The sequence below is a fragment of the Odocoileus virginianus genome, chromosome 34 (assembly GCF_023699985.2).
Source record: "Odocoileus virginianus isolate 20LAN1187 ecotype Illinois chromosome 34, Ovbor_1.2, whole genome shotgun sequence".
Lineage (NCBI taxonomy): Eukaryota > Metazoa > Chordata > Mammalia > Artiodactyla > Cervidae > Odocoileus > Odocoileus virginianus.
This window is the reverse complement of record NC_069707.1, coordinates 5,013,851-5,034,907: the sequence shown is the minus strand read 5'-3', so window position 1 is coordinate 5,034,907 and position 21,057 is coordinate 5,013,851. Positions and strand designations below refer to the sequence as shown.

At 49.1% G+C, this 21,057-nt stretch overlaps 1 long non-coding RNA gene across 6 annotated transcripts; it reads right to left on the bottom strand.

Moving 5' to 3' along the window:
- Positions 1-476: 476 nt before the first annotated feature.
- Positions 477-20,266, bottom strand: LOC110148278 (uncharacterized). Of its 6 annotated transcripts, none has more exons than XR_002317130.2 (6): positions 19,767-20,266; positions 18,358-19,615; positions 13,434-17,787; positions 12,966-13,208; positions 11,488-11,568; positions 477-1,113 (listed from the first exon to the last, which is right to left on the bottom strand). It is a non-coding gene; the product is annotated as an uncharacterized lncRNA (long non-coding RNA). The 6 variants fall into 6 exon arrangements; XR_002317129.2 differs by having other exon boundaries at positions 13,434-18,501; positions 19,113-19,615; positions 19,767-20,264; XR_011485676.1 differs by having other exon boundaries at positions 13,434-19,615; positions 19,767-20,264.
- Positions 20,267-21,057: the final 791 nt, after the last annotated feature.

Here is a 21,057-nt window from a genome sequence, read left to right as displayed (position 1 = left end):
AGTGTAGGTGGGTTAGCCTGGGTTGAGACAGGTAATGTTTGGAGAGGGGGAAAACTGGCTAGCTGTCGGGTATTTAACAAAGAATTCCAAAAGGGCTCAGTAGCCAGAGTTGCTCTTCAAAACCTCATTACTGTTGTTCAATGTCATTCATTACCCTCAGAAAGTAAAATCATATGACCCCATTTCCTCAGTAAGTTAATTATTTTATTTCTTTGTATGAGGCAAAAACACTACTTTATTGTTAATTAATACGCTAAAATTATGTTATACCATTCTGGACATGCAAAATTGAATTTAGTACTTGCCAATATGTTTTTTAAAAGCTGGTCAAAAATAAATGCCTTCAACGTCTTTTCTTTTTCCAACTGAGCATAAATTTCCTTCCTATGAAATTTCATTTCTTCCTGCTGTTCTAAGTGACATAATGCCACTTATTTTCCAAAGGGAGGAAAGAGTAAAAATAATGAGACACTCAATTAGCATTTTGAAATTCAGATATTTAATAGGCAAGCCCCTCCCCCCAAAAAAAAGAAAAGAAGGAAGAAAAGCAAAAATACAACAAAAAAGGTACAATCATCCACAAGTTCCACGACCTAAATAATTAAATGGAACAATAAGGAGACTTATTTATTTGGGGACTAATTTCAGGCACTTCAGATTTTTCTCTTCCCTGTTGATTAAATTGAAGATAGGAAATTCTGAAATTTCTTTTCTCGAAGAGACGGAACATGAGAGCCCCATCCGACGCTGGGACACAAAGTGACTTCCTGGTTCCCTCTGTTCTTCTGCTGTAATGAAATCCCCTCTGATATATCTGCCATCGCCCACTGTTAATTACTTTTCTATTTATTTAGTAGACCTACAAGTGGAAGGCAATCTATTGCCAGGGAATTGTTTGACTTCTATGCTAAGTAGACGGCATTCCGATCCAGTGAGGTTGACAGCAGCCTGAGTGGACTTTTATCTCATTGCCACATTAAATTAGCACCCAGCAGGTCCTAGATACAAGAAAGGTTTTTGTTTTTTTTTTCCTTCTCCAGAAGGTTAATAGTCCTTGGAAGTCAATAAACTGATCCTGGGCATTCTCTGTGGTCAGGCCCTGCTTCTGTTTCCCTGGAAATGATAAGAAGGAAGAATTAACTGGAGGGTTCACATGCCTGGAGGGTGGAGTGGGGTGGGAATTCATGTGAAGGGTCTAACTCTTAGTATGGACAGAGCCCCTTACATCCATCAGGTAAAGTGTCACCGGGAGAGGAACAGAAGCAGGTTCAAGTCTAAAGAACAAGGATGATTACAAGTTCATGACGTGGCTTTGCTCCTTGGCACCAGCTTTTAGCGGGCAGATGTGTGAATTCAGTTCAGTCCCTCAGTCGTGTCCGACTCCTTGTGACCCCATGGACTGCAGCACGCCAGGCCTCCCTGTCCATCACCAACTCCCACAGCTTGCTCAAACTCATGTCCATGGAGTTGGTGATGCCATCCAACCATCTCATCCTCTGTCGTCCCCTTCTCCTCCTGCCTTCATTCTTTCTCAGCATCAGGGTCTTTTCCAATGAGTCAGTTGTTCGCATCAAGTGGCCAAAGTATTGCATTTTCAGCTTCAGCATCAGTCTTTCCAATGAATATTCAGGACTCATCTCCTTTAGGATGGACTGGTTTGATCTCCTTGCAGTTCAAGGGACTCTCAAGAGTCTTCTCCAACACCACAGTTCAAAAGCATCAGTTCTTCGACACTCAACTTCTTTATAGTCCAACTCTCACATCCATACATGACTACTGGAAAAGACCATAGTTTTGACTATACAGACCTTTGTTGGCAAAGTAATGTCTTTACTTTTTAATACTCTGTCTACGTTTGTTATAGCTTTTCTTCCAAGGACTGAATTATGTGTCAATTACGGCCACATTAATATGGGTCTGATTTTCCTTCGGGCTTCCCTGGTGGTTCAGATAGTAAAGAATCCGCAGTGCAGGAGACCTGGGTTTGATCCCTGGGTCGGGAAGATCCCCTGGAGAAGAGAATGGCTACCTACTCCAGTATTCTTGCCTGGAGAATCCCATGGATAGAGGAGCCTGGTGGACTACAGTCCACGGAGTCACAAACAGTCAGACATGACTGAGCGACTAACAGTTGACCTTCCTTCTCCACACCAGGGTCATCTGGTGGTCAGCTAAGGAAACAGAGGCCGGGGAAAGAATGATCTCCGCAATCTGCTTTGGGTGTTTTTGCGGAGCTGAGGGAGAAGTAGATGCCATGACTGTCCAGCTAAAGGTAGTTATTTAAAGCAGAGAGGAGCGCAAGCCCCACGAATGAACGGTCCGTCCAGACACCTCTCCGTTAGCCATGGCGGGTCCTCCCATCCAGAGCAGGAGGGAAAGCCCTTCTCCAGTTCAGTCGCCTCTCACTGTGCGCTTGCTCGTTTTAGTGAGGCTGCAAGGGGCCCGGAACATTACAGGAGCCGAGAGGAGAGGCCCCATAGGGGAGCTGCAGTGGACAGGCTCGCGATTAGAATTCCACTTCCTGTTTCCACGGGGAGGCTTCCGTTAGTCAGGCCCCACCTCAGTGGCAGGCCGCTCTGTTCCGACGACCGCCTGCGCTGCAGGGACTGCACCCCGTGGAGTGTGGACCCCGGAGGGCACGACCTGAGGAGGGGACCTTCTCCCGGCCCCGCGGCCCAGGCGCGCCTGCAGCCCTGGAGCCTGCCTCTGGCCTTCCTCCATCACAGCAGCTTCCTCTCTGGTCCTCTCATCATGGCCGTCATTTCCTGAGACCGTCAACTCCGAGAGGCATTTCCTGACCCTCCAGGGCTCACCCCGGTGATCCCCTCTCCGAGACTTGGGAAGGCTTATCCTGCCCTCCTCACCAGCCTGGAAAGCGGGCTCCCATGTCCTACAGGAGGGGTCGTTCTGAAGGTCCTGGTGGAAGATCCTGGGATCCCAGAAAGGGGGCTGGGAACTCTGCAGGCATCTCTCCCCTCCAGGCTCCACTGACACCAAACCGGAAGCCTTGTCCATCCACCACCTTCCTTGCTGGGACCCCACTGTCCTTGGCGGGTACTGCCTCCTAGCCTAGGCTGAGCACCCCACCCCCTCATTCGGCTCTGGCTCTGTCCCACGGCTCAGCAATGAAGTCTATTTTCCACGGGGGTCCAGTCAAGACTCTGCGAAAGGAGAGCACCCGTGGACTCCCCAGGCCCCTCTGCACCTTGGTGTCGGGGATACAGTCACCGTCTCCAGATGGCAGGGCCTCTTTTGTGAGGGTAAGATTAGATCTCTCTCTCTTTCTCTGGTGCGAGTCAGGTATGCCTTGGAGTCTATTAATCTTACAAACAGTTATGGAACCAAAGAGGCTGAATTTAACAGTTGAGGTTTTAAAGAAGCTGGAGCACCTGTAGTCATTATTATAATGAAGTTCCCTGATATATAATCATGCGTCTGGGTGACCAGGCACAATTCTTTTAAGTCTGAGAAATTGTAAATGATGCAGAGGAGATTTTTATGGGTACGAAGGAGCCTCCCCAAAACTTGTGGTCATAACCAGTCGTCCTCAGGTCTCCGATCTGGGGGCGGGGCTGGGGGTGGGGGACACCTACTGTCAGCTTGATCACTGGGACTCCAACACCTCCGTCCTGAAGCTGACAAACCTGGTGGGTGAGAAGGGACCTTCTCTTCCCCCTGCCCTGTGGGCGCAAGGCCCCGGGGAAGAGGACAGCAGGACTGTAAGAGGAACATGCTGCTGGCCCCTCCTATCAAGGCCTGTTTGTTTGTCTGTCTCTTAAATTTGGTTCCGTGGCATAAAAAATGGGATGTATCTTTCTCTGCAGATGCCACAAACAGATGCTGAGAACCAGAGACCTTGCAGAATCAATAAAAGATAAGTTATAAAATCTATAAAACTGCTGAAAGAAATCAGAATTTCAGCAACTTCCAGGGTGCTGTTTTTGTTTTTGTTTTCCAGACTGCTCCTTTGATCAACTATAGGGAGAGGGGGGAAGCCAGCCGTACATTAATTCCATCTGCTGTTTCTCATGGCATGCGTGGGGCCGGAAGAGGGGCCGAGGTCACAGTGATGCTAGAGCTGAGATAGTGACGGAGTAGAAATGGAGAACAGTGCTGGTGATGGAGACAAAGCTGTCATAATCAATTACCATTTCACTTTTGTAAAGATCTCGGAGGCGATGGATTCCTTAGATTTTAATGTACGTCTTCAAAGTAATTTTGTAAGCTATTTAAACGATGCTCCCTTTTTACAACTCCACATAATTTGATTATACGAACCATCCTCCAGTCCTTGGATATGCAAATGCAGCGTCAAAATGATTTTTCCCATATTTTGATAGAATTAGAGGTTCATCACAGTGATAAGAAGTGACAAAGATTGCAACGGGGCATGGGTAGCCTGCTCATCTGTCACCCTGAGGCCATTCAGATTTTAAACAACCACTTCTTGAGAATCATCCATAAGAATAAAACTTTGGAAAACCAAAGACAGGGCAATGATTAGGGTCTGGAGTCAAATTGCTTTGGATCTAATCCTAGAGCCGCCCAGATGCTGAATTTGTTAATTAATCTCTCAGAGCCTCAGTTTTCCCACCAGTAACTTGGGAATAATAAGACGTAAGCTCACAGAAATACTAGGAGGATTAGCAATTGGAATGAAAACATCTGGCAGAACTTGGCAAAGACACTCATGACCCAGCCACTGTCATTTCTCTATTGTTACTACTATTACTATGATCAAATGATGAAATCTGGGTTTGTTGGCAGAGTTATTTTTCAAGCAGCCATCAAGTGACATGGCGGTGCTGAGGTGATGTCAGTGGCTGAGCTGCCCAGTAATCTTAGGTGAGAGGATAATTGTCTTGCTTCTCAGAGGTCTCATCACCATCCTTGGCACTAGCTTAGACTGGCAGATCGCTCATTCACTCAGCACTTCTGTCCCTTCTGTGGATCAGATATTGTGCTGTGTTGAGGATTGAAGAATATAGATTTGGAGCCATAATCCTTGACCTCTAGGGGTTTACAGTCATCATGGAGGTTAAGAAGAGATAAACAAAATTATACTGCCAGGGAATCAGCACCCAATGGGGGTGCCAATTGCTAAGGCTCAGAAATCAGCAGAAGAAGGATGTCTGGTCCTGCTCCTCTGGCAGGTGGAGGCCAGCTTTGGATGCTGCTGCAATGCAGAGAATCATGCTGCAACAAAGAGTCATCCAGGCCCAAACATCCAGAGTGCCCCGCCTGGACCCCCCTCGAGGTGCAGCGGTAAAGAATCCATCTGCCAAGGCTGACACAGGTTTCATCCCTGACCTGGGCAGATTCCATCTGCCACAAAGCAACTAAGCCTGTGAGCCACAACTCTGAGCCCACGCCCTAGAACCTGTGTGCCCAGCTACTAAAGCCCATGCGCCTAGAGCCTGTGGTCTGCAACAGAAGCCACCGCAAGGAGTAGCCGGGGCACCATAGCTAGAGAGCAGCTTCTGCTTGCTGCAACTAGAGAAAGCCTGGATGCGGAAATGAAGGCCCAGTGCAGTTCAGTTCAGTTCAGTCGTGTCTAACTCTTTGCAACCCATGGACTGCAGCACGCCAGGCCTCCCTGTCCATCACCAACTCCTGGAGCTTTGCTCAAACTCATGTCCATTGAGTTGGTGATGCCATCGCAGCCAAAAATTAATTAATTATTTATTTAAAAAGAGTGCCCAGCTTGAGATGCCCTGAGCTCAGGGCCCCACGTGAGCAAGCGATTGGGGGACAAGAGACACAGGGTGTCTGGGGAGGACCAGGTGACTCGGTGTAACCGCAACGTGGGGTCCCGGGAGGCCAGTCACATGAGCAGGCAGGGGTCCAATCAGGAAGGCTCTCACCAGCAGCATGGGCTAAGGTTGACTCCTGCCTCTGTGTGCCTTGAACTTCTAAAAGAGCCCCAGAATCAGAGGGAAGTTAACTCAGTCCACCACATTGGAAGCAACATCCTGAAAGAGCCAGAATTCTTGTATTATCCTACAAAGTCAAGGAAGCTCGGCTTCTTTTCACAATGAACATAAAAGTGAATGACATCATTTTTTCCCCTTGCAAGTCTAAAATCAGTGCTTCGGGATGCCCAGCGCCGATGCAGAATCCAGGATGAGAAGCTTGAGAGGACAGGGCTGGCCCTGGAGAATTTTTGAACCAGGGGGTGACCTGAGCAGACATGGGGGCTTGGGTCCTTCCCTCACAGGGGGGCTGCCCCAGAACAGGGCTGATGAAGCCCACCTCCCCGCAGGACTGACTCGTGAGCTGACAACATTGAGACCCAAGGTCATGGCTCGTCTGGAGCTGTCTGCCAGCAGCAGGAGGGTCAGAGGAGCAGAGTCCATTAGAGGAAAGAACACTGGGCTGAGCCCCCGGGAGTTCCTGCAAACTGCGCTGCCACTCACGAGCTGTGTGACCTAAAGGAAACCACTTGCCCTCTCTGGTCGCAGGTGACAGGAGTAACGTGGTGAGAGCGCTTGTGGGCTCCAGCGCTCCCGTTCCCTGCCTCTTGGCTGCTGGGTGCGCCTTCCTGCCAGCTGCCCCACAACAGGCAATCTGGTGGTTTGGCCAAAACCTGCTGACCCTACTCACCAAGCAGCATGGTTACAGGCTGGGGAAAGGCCCTGTGGAAACTAGCAGCAGTGGATTTAATTTTCCACTTTCATAACTTCATTCCTTTGAGTCTTGAGAACTCTCGGGCCTTCAAGAGTCCCTTATTATTATACAAATCTCCGGGATCCCTTATCAGCTGACGTCTTAGGCCACAGAGAACCCTTTGGCGAGTATTAACAGGAACAATACTTCGGAGAACGAGGGGGAGAAGCCAGCTTGTGTTACAAGAGTATAAATACCGTCCATGTTTTTTCCAAATGCATTTCTTTCCTTGTTCATTTAGGTAAGGCTTTTTCTCTCCGGTGGAGAAGGGAATGGCAACCCACTTCAGTATTCTTGCCTGGAGAATCCCATGGACACAGGAGCCTGGCGGGCCACAGTCCATACGGTTCGCCAAGAGTCGGACATGACTGAGCGCAACACAGCTTTCTCTCTGGGGTCACAGAGCATTTCACAAACCAGAGATGGATGCTTTCTACCTGCCCGGCAGGCCACAGCTGGACCATAGGCATGTGGGGAGAGAGAGGAGAGTCTTGGAACTTGGGACCTTTGTCCCCACGTCCAGTCGGGTGGTCATGGGCTCGGAAATGCCTTCCTTGTTATCTGCACACTCTCGAGTAAATCCTTAACTGCTCCAACCTGTCTCCTCATCTGTAAACTTGGTGGAAAGAGATGGTCTCTACACCTCTGTCAACTCTACCCTCTTAAAACCATAAGCAGGGCACCCAGGGCTCCGTGGGGAAAACTGGAAATGTAACCCTGCTGACAAAGAACGGGCCGGGGAGGCAGGGCAGGGAAGTGAAACCGGGGGTGCTCCGTGGGCATCTCAGGGTTGAAGTCGCTGCTTCTGCTCAATAAACATTGATGAGGAGGAAGCATGGCCCCAAACTGAAAGCTTCCCTGTTGAAGGGGGGGAGCCAGAGGTCATGGGTGGGAGCAGGCGTGCGGCGGGGTTGGGAGGGAGCCAGAGCCGGGCTGGGGTGTCTCTGGACCTCAGGCGGCAGATCCCGTGTGGTTTGCAGCCAAAACGGGATGGATTGCCCCTGACTCACAAGCACTAGGGAAACGCGGTCTTCCCTTTGCTTCTCAGGTCTCAGCAGTTATTCTAAAAGTAAGGATGGCATGGTCACAGCGCCAGGCAGTGCCCAAGGTCCGTCCAGGAGCCCACGCCGGGGCCTTCGCGCCGCTTGCACAGGTGTGTGCCCAGCACCACCTCCCAGCCCCCTCCTTGCCCTGGACCCGTCCCCTGGCCTGGCCTGCATCGCCCTCCCAGGGTCACCCTGCTGGGTGGTCTGGGCGCCAGACTCTCGCTGGAAGGAAGCTGGAGGTGCCAGCCGGGGCAGGCAGGTCTCAGGGAGAAGCAGGTCTGGGGGGCATGCAGGTGATACAGGCACAGCCCGGGGCAGACACGGTCCCCAAGCCTGGGCTCTGATTGAGCTGAGGGTCCGAGAAGCCCTCTGGAGGCGGGAGGCATCTGGCAGAACTTCTATCGTTTTCAGCCTTGAAAGCCTGTAATCGCTACATATAGTATAGTCAAAAATTGGTCCAATTTCATATAGTGCTCTTGCCTGGAGAATCCCAGGGACGGCGGAGCCTGGTGGACTGCCATCTATGGGGTCGCACAGAGTTGGACACGACTGAAGCAACTTAGCAGCAGTAGCAGCAGCATATTTTATTGATTGACATGGAGAAGGATGTGTCTGAGCAACACAAGACTCGGGAACCATAAGAAAGATACTTCTTGAGAATTGTCTTTGCCGGGATATCTGACCTCGTCTCAGCTCCACGGGCTGTCGATCTCACCGGCTCCTGAGGATGAGGACCACTGAGGCCCCAGGACACACCCAGCCGGGGTGGAGGTGGTGCCAGCCCCTTCCTAGGGGTTGGGGGAGTGGGGGGAGTCCAGGGCCAGAACTGCTCACGGAGCAGACTTCCCGAGGCCAGTCCTCAGATCGGGGCTGGCTGGCTGGCCCATCAGAGCCGCAAAGTTTAACCCCGTGTGCTGGGCGGGGGCAAGGTGCTGCGCTTCCCATCTTCAGAGCAGGACATGGAGCCCCGAGGGGTAAGGAACTTGACGAATCAGCCTTGGCAGAGTAAGATCCAAACTTAAGCCGCCCAGCTCTGGGCCCATGTTCTGAATCACTAGACGAGCTGCTCCCCCAGCATAGACCTGGCTAAGACTCCAGGCCCTTTTGGAACATCCCTGAGGTCAGGGCTAATTTCATAAGAACACTGGCATGTCTTTTCATACTGTTCATGTTCATGGGGCTCTCTCGGCAAGAATACTGGAGGGGTTTGCCGTTCCTTTCTTCAGCGGACCACCATTTTTCAGAACTCCCCACTGTGACCCTTCCGTCTTGGATAGCCCTGCATGACATGGCCTGTGGCTTCAATGAGTTATGCAAGCCCCTTTGCCATGACAAGGCTGTGATCCATGAAGGGGAAAGACATCACTTTGCTGACTAAGGTTCATATAATCAAAGCTATGGTTTTTCCAGTAGTCATGTACAGATGTGAATGTTAGACCATGAAGAAGGCTGAGTGCCAGTGAATTTATGCTTTTGAACTGTGGTGCTGGAGAAGATTCTTGAGAGTCCCGCACACTGCAAGAAGATCAAATCAGTCAATCCTAAAGGAAATCAATGCTGAAAATGCATTAGAAGGACTGATTCTGAAGCTGAAGCTCCAATTCTTTGGCCACTTGATGCCAAGAGACAACTCATTGGAAAAGATCCTGATGCTGGGAAAGAGTGAAGGCAGGAGGAGAAGGTGACGACAGAAGATGAGATGGTTGGATGGCATCACCGACTCAATGGACATGAGTTTGAGCAAGCTTCAGGAGATGGTGATGGGCAGGGAGGCCTGGCGTGCTGCAGTCTGTGGGGTCGCAAAGAGTCGGACATGACTTGGTGAGTGAACAACAACAATTAGTATGTCACTGATCTTCTTCCTTTTTACTCTCAGGAGCAGACAGTTGAGGCTTCCAGAGGCTGCCTGAGGTGTAGCAACATCTTCACTCTAATGGCCCAGGTGCTTGTGTCCTTGTGTCTGAAAAACTTCCGGGGTCTAATTTCTAACAAGGTCAATGTTGATAGATATCATAACCCACCTGTGTCTCTCTGGGATTCTCAGCAACTTTTTTGAGTGTGAAGAGGTCCTGAGACAAAGCGATTTGTGATCTGCTGCTCCATACCAGACGCCCCCAAGGCTTCTTTGCTCCCGCTCCCAGGCTCCACCCAACCCACCCTGGCCCTGCATACTTTGGCCACCGGCTGCCCACCTGTCCCAGACCCCAGCTCATGCTTACACCATGGCTGGTTGCTCTCACACTTTGCTGGGGCCAGATTCTCCTTGGGGAACCTGAAACTTGACCGTGGAGCAAGTCTGGATGTCATTGGAGCAGGAACAGCAATGACAAATATCAGAAAACTGCAGTTCAATGATACCACCCATGCTGGACTCCATGTGGGCAACTGGAGTGGGTTGTTGGGCTGTTGTGTTAATTCTCTGGCCTTCCTAGGTGGCTCAGGGGTAAAGAACCTACCTGCCAATGTAGGAGACACAAGAGACATGGGTTTGATCCCTGGATCTGGAAGATCCCCTGGAGGAGGAAATGGCCACCTGCTCCACTATTCTTGCCTGGAGAGTCCTATGGACAGAAGACCCTGGTAAGCTACAGTCTGTGAGGTCGCCAAGAGTTGGACACGACTGAGAGACTGACCATGCACAAATGTCAATTCTCTGAGCTACCCCAGGAACTGTCAGATACCCATTTCTCACTTAAGGTTGCTCAGAAAAAAACTGAAGCTTAACTAATTTGAAATATTGACTACACCTTTCCTGGATTCCCCAGTCCACCTGCTTCTTATAATCTACTAGCTTACCTCTGGACCACCGCAGATGGCATATCACCCACCTCCCGCCTGGAACAGCAGTGGGTCCTGCTCATCGCGGACCCTCGAAGCCAGCCCCAGCATCACCTTCCTCGTCTCCCCCAGGCCCCTTGAAGGAACTGCTGTGCCTCTGGCTTCAGTGTTAAGATGGAACAAACGAGACCTGTGGTCTGACTGGCCTAGCCATCCTTTGGAACATCTTATTCTTTGGGCTCAAACCCCCATTGAGAAGCCTTTCCCCCCTGAGAAGCCCAACCCACAGGCATAAAATCCTCCCCTAGAAATAAACTAGGCTCTAGGCCCTAGGTAGCAAGAGAAACTGTAATTAAAAGAAAATTAACAAACACTAAGAATGATCGAACAGGAAATCCCTGGTGACGAAGTGGATCAAAATTCTCCTGCCAATCTAGGGGACATGGGTTCAATCCCTGGTCTGGGAAGATTCCACACTGTTTTTATTTAGTCACTCAGTAGTGTCCGACTCTTTGTGACCCCATGGACTACAGCATGCCAGGCTTCCTGTCCTTCACCATCTCCTAGAGTTTGCTCAAACTTTTATCCATTGAGTCAGTGATGCCATCCAACCATCTCATCCTCTGTCCTGCCTTCTCCTCCTGCCCTCAATCTTTCTCAGCATCAGCGTCCTTTCCAGTGAGTTAGCTCTCCCCATCAGGTGGCCAAAGTACTGGAGCTTCAGCTTCAGCATCAATCCTTCCAATGAATATTCAAGACTGATTTCCTTCAGGATGGACTGGTTGGATCTCCTTGCAGTCCAAGGGACTCTCAAGAGTCTTCTCCAACACCACAGTTCAAAAGCATCAATTCTTTGATTCTAGAAGGTGCTCCCAAGTGCTCCTGGCAGCCCAGTCCTGTCCACCTTGTACTCCTCACCCTGTTCCCTCCCTTTCCCACAGCTTCCAGGTGGAGAAACGTCCCACGTGGTAGAGTTGTCTTGGGTTGCTTGACTTACTCATCTTTGGTCCTCTGCTGTTTCCAACATTTGGGAGTTGCCTGTGGGCTTCCTTGGTGGTTCAGCTGGTAACGAATCTGCCTGCAATGAAGGAGATCTGGGTTTAATCCCTGGGTTGGGAAGAGCCCCTGGAGAAGGGAAAAGCTACCCACTCCAGTATTCTGGCCTGGAGAATCCCATGGACTGTACAGTTAGTCCCTGGGATCACAAAGAGTTGGACACGACTGAGTGACTGTCACTTTTTCCTTTCCAGTGAGGTCCACATCTCTCCTAGGTCACTGGGACTAGTTAACGTGTTTTATTGGTAGATAGATCTTGACCTATGTGTGTTTCAGTATAAAATAAGGAGGAGTTTCTTCTTTAGATAAATGGTGCCCAAGGAGGGTCAGAAAAGACCCTGATGCTGGGAAAAACTGAGGGCAGGAGGAGAAGAGGGAGACAGAGAGTGAGATGCTTGGATAGCATCACAACTCAATGGACATGAGGTTGAGCAAACTCCAGGAGATGATGAAGGACAGGGAAGCCTGGCGTGCTGCAGTCCACGGGATCACAAAGACTTAGTGACTGGGCAACAACAACAACAACAAGGGCCAGAAGAATAGTTAGGTCTTGCAAAGACCAAGAGAAAATGCTGATAAACCTTCAGATCCCAGACAGTCACTCGATCACTTGCTTTTTCCCGTCCTCTTCATTTCTCTGCCTATAAACCAGCTCTCCTTGCCCCAGGTCAGGTAATGGTGGCCACCCAACTGAACAGCATCCATTCCAGCTTCCTGATTTGCCTCTCTTCAGTCCTAGTAAGCAGCAGAAAGTTGGCACCACTAGTGCCAGTTTCAAATTCTGGGAGAGAGAAGCTGAGTGGGAGAGACCCGTGGCTTGGACCATTGGGCAGAATCACGCAGTGTAAGCCTGGCTACTGGGGACCCCTTGGGGAAGTGAGGGCTCCTCAGAGAAGGGGTCCACAGGTTTGTTGGGCCTGACAAAGTAGCCCAAGAGGGACTGGCCTGTGATGCCCACTCCTCTGCAGAAGGCTCAGCCCTTGCAACAAGGTGTGTCTCCTCGTCTGGCCCCCCTGCAAGCACAGAAGACTGCATGCTGCTGTTTGCCTTTCTTCCCACGTGCCCCTTCACTGGGTTAATACATAATAATTTATCCTTAATCAGTCCTGGGTGTTCATTGGAAGGATTGATGCTGAAGCTGAAACTCCAATACTTTGGCCACCTGATGCAAAGAGCTGACTCATTGGAAAAGACCCTGATGCTGGGAAAGATTGAGGGCAGGAGGACAAGGGGACGACAGAGGATGAGATGGTTGGATGGCACCACTGACTCGATGGACATGAATTTGGGTAAACTCCAGGAGTTGGTGATGAACAGGGAGGCCTGGCATGCAGCAGTTCATGGGGTCACAAAGAGTCGGACACGACTGAGCGACTGAACTGAACTGAATTTATCCTTAAGGGAACGACCTTGACTTACTTGTCTCCATCCACTCCTGTGCGCTTCCAGCAGCCCCAGCTGGGTGGAGCACCTTTTAGGAAGAGCCAGCACATGCTTGTAGATCTTCCCTTGTTGCTCAGTCATTAAAGAGTCTGCCTGCAATGTAGGAGACCCAGGTTTGATCCCTGGGTTGGGAAGATCCCCTGGAGAAGGACATGGCAACCCACTCCAGTATTCTTGCCTGAAGAATCCCATGGACAGAGGAGTCTGGCGGGCTACAGTCTGTGGGGTCACAGAGAGTCGGACATGACTCAGCGACTAGCCCACCACCAGCACAGCCTGCCTCCAGCCCCACCCCACCTCCTGCCCCGCCTCGGTCCCATCAGACGCAGGGCCCAGCAAGGACAATGCAGGGGGCGCTGAGCCCACCACACTCCCCGCTCATGGAGGCACGGCAGGAACGATCCCTCCAGGGTGAGTCCTCGGTGTCCATGCCTGGACACTCACCTTCGTGCTTCCACCATATGCCACGAAGGAGGTCAGGACTCAGCGGCGCGCCCTGGGGGACCATTCCATGAGATCTGAGGACCCTTAAGAGGAACCACATCATTTGTGTGTGTGCAAACGTGTGCAGCTGAACACGCAGCCTGAACATTGAATTCCAAATTCCCAAGGAAGTGAGAGAAGCTAACTCAGCGAAGGGGAAAGCGGGAAACCCAGTGTCCGTGGCCGCTCAGGTGGGCCTCTGCCTTTCTCTCTGTCCTGGCTGGCTTCACGGTCGGCTACCCCCGGATAATGGAATCTGAATCTGCCTCACAAGCAAAGGGCGCTGCACCCTGTTAGGTTTGAAAATGAATAATGATGAACCCGGGGGCTTAGTCCTGGTTGGATAAGGATAAATACAATTTAAAATTGGAAATTCGTTTTAAATGGGCTGTTAATTGCTGTTGAGCTTTAAATATTTGAGTTTATTAATTTCTCCCTCACCCCCTGAATTATATTTCAGCAACATTCCCCTGTTATTAGGCTATTAAATCAGACATATCAAAAAGGAAGCATTTATTTATATCTTCAGAGACATGTACATCTAATTAAGATAGTGTTACTGTGCATATTTTATATTAGGCAAATGTTGCCTGTGATTTGTCTCGTCAGCTCTGAAGGGCCTTAATAAGTGTTTGGAAGATTTGGCCTGAGCCGGAGGAGGAAGACGCCCTATGTCTCTCTGAGCAGTGAATTCTTAGGAACCTTCACCCTGAAAGAACAAAGAATGAGCTGTTCCTAGACCCTGTAAAGCCCCTTTTAAAGAATCCAAAATGGATAAACTAGGAGTCTGGAATTAATGTATAAATGTGTGTGTGTATATGTTAGCTGCTCAGGCGTGTTTGGCTCTTTGTGACTCCATAGCCTGCCAGGCTCCTCTGCCCATGGAATCCTCCAGGCAGGAATACTGAAGTGGCTTGCCATTTCCTTCTCCAGGGGATCTTCTTGACCCAGGGATCGAAGCCGGGTTTCCTGCATCACAGGTGGATTCTTTACCCTCTGAGCCACCAGGGAAGCCCTAACGTATATATACACTACTCTATATAAAATAGGTGAACAAAAGGACTTACTGGATAGCCCAGGGACTTATATCTAATGTCTTATAATAACTATAATGGAAAAGAATCTGAAAAAGAATATATATGTGTAATACACACACACACATGGGCTTCCCTTGTGGCTCAGCTGGTAAGCAATCTGTGTGCAATGTGGGAGACCTGGGTTCAATCCCTGGGTTGGGAAGATCCCCTGGAGAAGGGAAAGGCTACCCACTCCAGTATTCTGGCCTGGAGAATTCTATGGGCTGTGTAGTCCGTGGGGGTGCAAAGAGTTGGACACAACTGAGCGACTTTCATGTCACTTTACACACACACACACACACACACACACACATGTGTATAACTGAACCACTTGGCTATACACCTGAAGCTAACACAATGTTGGAAATTAACTATATTAATTTTTCAATGGCTATTGGGGAAAAAAGAGAATCCAAAATAGTAACCTCTATAAACAAGAGGTTGGAAGATTGGCTGCAATGCCGGAAAGAATGTGATGAAACCAGCCAACATCTGGAGAGCACCTAATGCATGTCACAAGCTCTTACTGAATCCTTGTCACCTCATGAAATAGTTTTATCCCCATTTTACAGATGAGCAAGACAGAGGCTTACAGATGAAGCTTCCCAGGTGGCGCTAGTGGTAAGGAATCCACTCAGGCAATGCAGGAGATTCGGGTTTGATCCCTGGGTTGGGATGTTCCCCTGGAGGAGGAAATGGCAACCCACTCCTGTATTCTTGCCTGGAGAATCACGTGGACAGAGGAGCCAGACGGGTTACAGTCCGTGGGGTGACAAAGAGTCAGATGCGACTGAAGCGACTTAGGACACCATTTGCCCAAGAGGCAGAGCCAGGACTAAAACTAAAGTCTGACTGGAGCTGGCGCATGCCTTTTTGACTTCACTCCTCTTTGTTGCCAAGAAGAGTTAGTCCATTCTAGAATATTCTCGACCAAGGTGACATCATCCCTTTTCCCTACAAGGTGATGAAAATTGGTTCTTGGGAAGCAAGAAATTGCACTGGTTTTACGTAAAAGCACAGATATGCATACAGCGCGTGGTCAGGTAAACAGTGCATCTGTGGTACTAAAATTTCATAGCGTGCGTGTCCAACTCTTTGCGACCCATCGACTTAGCCCACCAGGCGCCTCTGTCCATGGGATTCTCCAGGCGAGAATACTGGAGTGGCTTGCCACGTCTTTCTCCAGGGGCTCTTCCCGACGCAGGGACTGAACAAGGGGCTCCCGTGTCTCCTGCATTGGGAGGCAAGTTCTTCCCCGCTAGCACCATCCCGGAAGCACTTCAGCCCCACTGGCCGCACTTCAAGGGCTCAGTAGCCCCAGGTGGTTGCCACCAGGACAATACAGATAGAGAACGTCTCCATCCAACAGAACGTTCTATGCCACAGAGCTGTCCTGGAGACACGAAACAGGTACTTTCCTTGTAGCAAGTTTTCCTTGAGAACCAGCTTTGTGCAGACCCTGTTAAAAGCACAGAGACGATCAACCCCAAGGTCCTGCGCTTACAGAGGTGTTGCTATTGCTCTTACTCCAGGTTTCTGCGGTTTCCTCAGTTCTGGACCCTGAGCTGGGTGTCCATTCAACACAACACGGCCTTTGAACCACGCTGAGAGCGCTGGGGTGTCCATGGCGACGGTGGTCCCACAGCCCTGAAAGCCGGGGTGGCCGGCGGCCAAGGGACCGCTCGCCTCCCCTGCGTCGGGGGCTGTGATTTTTTACCTCTCCATCACCTCGGAGTCTCTCCCCCAGGCGACAGGCCTGGGAGGGGCAAGGCTGTTCCCTCATCATGGTTATTTTGTTCACAGAGAGCTAGTTATCATCTAAAAGAAGGCATGTGTCAGAGTTACTCCTCTTACGGCCACTAGATAGAAAGGAATCCTGTGCTTTCGAGAATGTTTTGTGATACACTCAAATTTTGATAGAAAGAGAATTACCGTTAAGAGAAATCGCACATGGAAATCCTTGGACACAAAGAAAGGGCTATAACCCTCAGCCAGGTTTGAATTTCCCTGCCAGAAAATGAAATGTTTTACAAAAGTGATCAATTTCACTCCATGGGCAGTGAGGTTGTGAATAAAGAAGTCTTTTTTTTTTTTAAGTAGAAAGGGCTTTTTCTTGTTTTCTTGTCCTCCAGAGTCCAGAACTTTGTTATATTCCCATCAGGAAACCCCGAGAATGAAAGTTGCAGTCTACTAGGGATTATTCATGGGTCACCTGGATCGGTTCCATTTCCTGCCGCCGAAGTGGGTCTCTGTCCAATTACTCAGCTCAGGCGGCGAGGGAGGTGGGCTCCCCCCTCCTTCCTTTCCCTCTGGCAGTGAGAGGAAAGGAGGGAGAAACAGAGAGAGAGAGAGAGGAGAAGGGGAGGCATCAGCATTTCAAAGCAGAATAACAGACCAGGAATAATTCAATCACCAAACGACCGGAATTGCTAATGCCTGCAAACCTCCGGATAGCTCTATTGTTGGATTCTTTTTTTTTTGGTCAGAAATGTTTCTGAAAGAATTAAGCAGTTTGACTTTTTCCAAACTTTTTATTTATGATGTTATTTTATTTGCCATAGTCCCGGGGACTGCAAAGGGACTCTGTCATCCATATCCTTGTATCCAAACTCCCCTCCCATCCAGCCTGCCACATAACATTGAGCAGAGTTCCCTATGCTGTACAATAGGTCCTTGTTGGTTACCTATTTTAAACATAGTAGTGTGTACATGACCTTCCCAAACTCCCTAACTGCCCCATGACCCCAAGGAACTAAGCAATTTAATGTCTAAGTAACAGGGACCAACATAGTTTTGCCTTTGCATGAGAAGAGTATGTAGTTATATAACTCAGTGCAACATAGAAGCAATTAGGTTATTCTTGGGGTTTGAGAAGCTTTCTTTTTTTAAGGCCTGTGGTTGGTTTTTAGGATGTGATTGAATGTGTAACAGCCTGGCCCTGCGCTTGGACTCTGATTTAGACCGTCGTAATGTGCTCCTACTTCCTTTAGGATCTTGGGACAGTCAGGCATGTATGTAAACGTCCGCACGGGAAGTGCAGGGAAGCGGAGGAAGCGTATGGATGGTGAGATAAAGCGTGGAAACTGTCACAAAGCAGCCGTCTCCCCCCTCCGCACGGGCGTGGAGTGAGCAGGCAAACGCAGCCTCATCCGTAAGGCACAGTGTGGGCTTCCTAGCTGCTGGAGCTCCTCTGCACAAAGGCACTCTGGAGGGGGTTTCACGATGAGGGGGGCTGATTCCTATTTGGATAAAGGTAACAGCTGGCGCAGTGGGAAAGAACCTGCCTTCCGACATGCAGGAGACTTGAGTTCAATCCCTGGGTCCAGAAGATCCCCCCGCCCCGAGGAGGAAATGCATATCCACTCTGGTATGCTTGCCTGGAGAATCCCCAAGGACAGAGGAGCCTGGCAGGCTACTGTCCAAGGGGTCACAAAGAGTAGGACATGACTTAATGACTAAACAACAACAACATGAATAAACCTGAAATTGACTCTGCCTGGGTCGCAGCTTGTTTGGGATTAGAAAAACAAGGGGAGAGTGGAATTTCCCGCTCACCTGTGAAGAGCTCTAAATCAGAGACTAGAATTAACTTGGGGGTCCCTGGGAGCACGTGGAGCCCCCACTAACTGAGCAAGCAGACCCTGACCCACCACATCTGGGGGGACCCACTGCCTCCCTCCCTTCCTCTGCTCCTGGCGGCTCTGTGGCTCCGCGTTCTGGCTGTGTTAATGCGGCCCCAGATTTCCAACACCTACTTTAATTTATGACGTGGTTTGGACACCCTCGCCGGCCGTGACCTTGGCCCTCACCCCGGAATATTATTTTCAGCGCTGCCCTCTGGCTCTCCCATTGCGACCATGGGCAGGAAGTGCTCCATCCAGTCTCTGCCGAGAGGGACAAAGGCCCTGGAGTGTGACGTTTTCTCCAGTCTTCAAGGATGTGGTGGACACAGCCTGGGACAGGTGGTGGGGAATAAACAGACACATGGCCCAGATGAACAGTACCCACAGGCGCCAACACAGAGGAGCTGGGTCCAGCTGACACACCCAGTAAGTGAGTATGGGGTGGAAGTTCCCCATCATGGGGCCACAGATAAACCCCATGCAACGGGCGACTGCCCATCAGAACAGTTCCCACGGCAGACAAGAGTCACCAGAGAAAAAGCGCTCAGGAATGGAAAAGCTCTACCAACAGACCCAAAAGGAACAGGAGGGTCATTTAAACCAGTGTGATGTCAAAGAACCTATCTTTGTGTGGTTTTATCCTGCTACTGTTTCCTCAGGTGATTCTCTAAAACACAGTTGACCATGTATGCATTGTAAATAATGTATCTGTAATTTACATTTTTCTAATTGAAAAAATTTCAGTCATAGCCCCAAGTAAATCATATGCATGATTTAACAGGAGATGAATAAAACCTTGTGAGGGAAAAAAGCAAAGAAACTGAAATAGTGCTGTTTCCTAACAAAATACAAACTGGTTTTGATCCTTGGTCCTGTAGTACTTGTGTTAAGACTATAAACTGGAATAGTTTAGGTTCTGGCGCCAGAATAACTTGGTTTACCTTTTATTGCCAAGCACTTTCAACGCAGAGACGCCTTTCAACCTGTTCTGGACTGTGTTCCCCACGTCGGCCACACGTGGGTTTGACCACGAGCTTCCCCGTTAGCCTTCAGTCCTCCTTGCCGGGGAGTGAAGCAAGAAGAACAATGACCCCCTTCGCTTTGGTGTGAGCACGTATCGCTCTGACTGCTTCCGAGCCCTCCTCATTTCTGGGGACCCCCCTGTCTTCCTGGGGGAGACTGTTTCTTTCTCACTGCAGCCTTCTGCTTCCAGCGGGGACTGGATGATAAAGGATGCGCCCCCACCCGGGGCCCCTCACCCCACCTGAGTCCACGTCGGCTTTCCCTGGGACTTTCCAACGGGTATCAGGCTGGGGGCGAGGAGGTGGGCAATTTTAGTCAAGTGGTTTTTTTTTTCTTTCTTTTCTTCTCGTAGCAAAATTGTGAGATGTGGGACGCAGGAGTTGCCGGTAGCAGTGTGTACAACCACATGCACGAAGTCTGTCTGAAGAAAGAAAGACAATATTCAGTGAGAAGAGAGGGAGGAAGTCTTGTTAGCATTCCGATTTCTGGCTCCAGGGGTCTGTGAGGCTCGGTTGCTTCTTTTCATCTGGGATTTCCCCAATAGCTCAGCAAGTTAAAAAAAAAAAATTCACCTTCAATGCAGGAGACACAGGAGATGCAGGTTCAATCCCTGGGCACGAAGATCCCCTGGAGTAGGAAATGGCAACCCACTTGCTCATTCTTGCCTAGATAATTACATGGACAGAGGGAATCTGTGTTATTTGAGAGTGTCAGTAAACTTTTTTTTCCCTTTAAACTATTTCCAGTTGAGTTTATGTTTCTTAAAAAACCAAAGGAGTTGTAACTAATGTATCTGTCTGCAGTGTTACACCGCATGCATTTGTTATAATCAACTCTCATATCTGAAGAAATAAGACTCAGTGAAGTTAAATGTTATCCCAAGTCTTACACTGAGGTGTTGGTATAATTATGTCACTCCCCACTATGTGTTGTTAGGAGCCTATATATGTAATTAATAAAGTTGCACACATACCATCTCCTTTGATTTCTGTAACAAGCCCTTGAAATGGGTTGGACTTGGACAAGCATTAGTGTATTAGTCACTCAGTCATGTCCTACTCTTTGCGACCCCCTTGAACTGTTGCCCGCCAGGCTCCTCTGTCCGTGGGATTTTCCAGGCAAGAATACTGGGGTGAGTAGTCATTCCCTTCTCCAGGGGATCTTCCCGACCCAGGGATCGAACCCGGATGTCCTGCATTGCAGGCAGATTCTTTACTATCTGAGCCACCAGGGAAGCCCAGCTTACACAAGACTTTTTAGCCTTAATTTTAGGTGAGAAAACTGAGGTTCAGAGATAATAGGCAATTTCTCTCCTGTTGGACAATCTGCTTTCTGATCTAATATCCAAAGGTCTCTCCAACCACACCTCACTGCACATCCACACATTCATTTCATCGAGACACACAGACATCCATGCACACCAAGGTTCAAGTCAATCAAAAATGAAAATCAAATTCAGCCAAATAGCTGTTCTTCTAAGGAATATGGTTTAAAATATTTAAAAATATCTTAATATTTTAAAATATTGCTGTTTATAATTAGTTGTACCTTTATCTTCTGCCAAAACATTAGTTCAGGAACCATCTAACTTCTGCAGATCTAACTGTGATAAAATATTTTCCATTATCTTGAGACTTAATAGTATATAAATACCTTCCACTGTGTCTCTTTTGGTTTTGATACCTAATGAGATATGAAAAAGCAAGATGACACATAAAAGAAAAGCAAAAGATAACTAATTCAGGGATTAACTTTGGAAAAGTTCCAAAATTAGATCATGTAATTAGTTCACAGTTTAGAAGCCTTTGGTGGAATTAGATTTATGCAAACAAATTCAATTCAGATAGTTTAGGAAGACTGAAT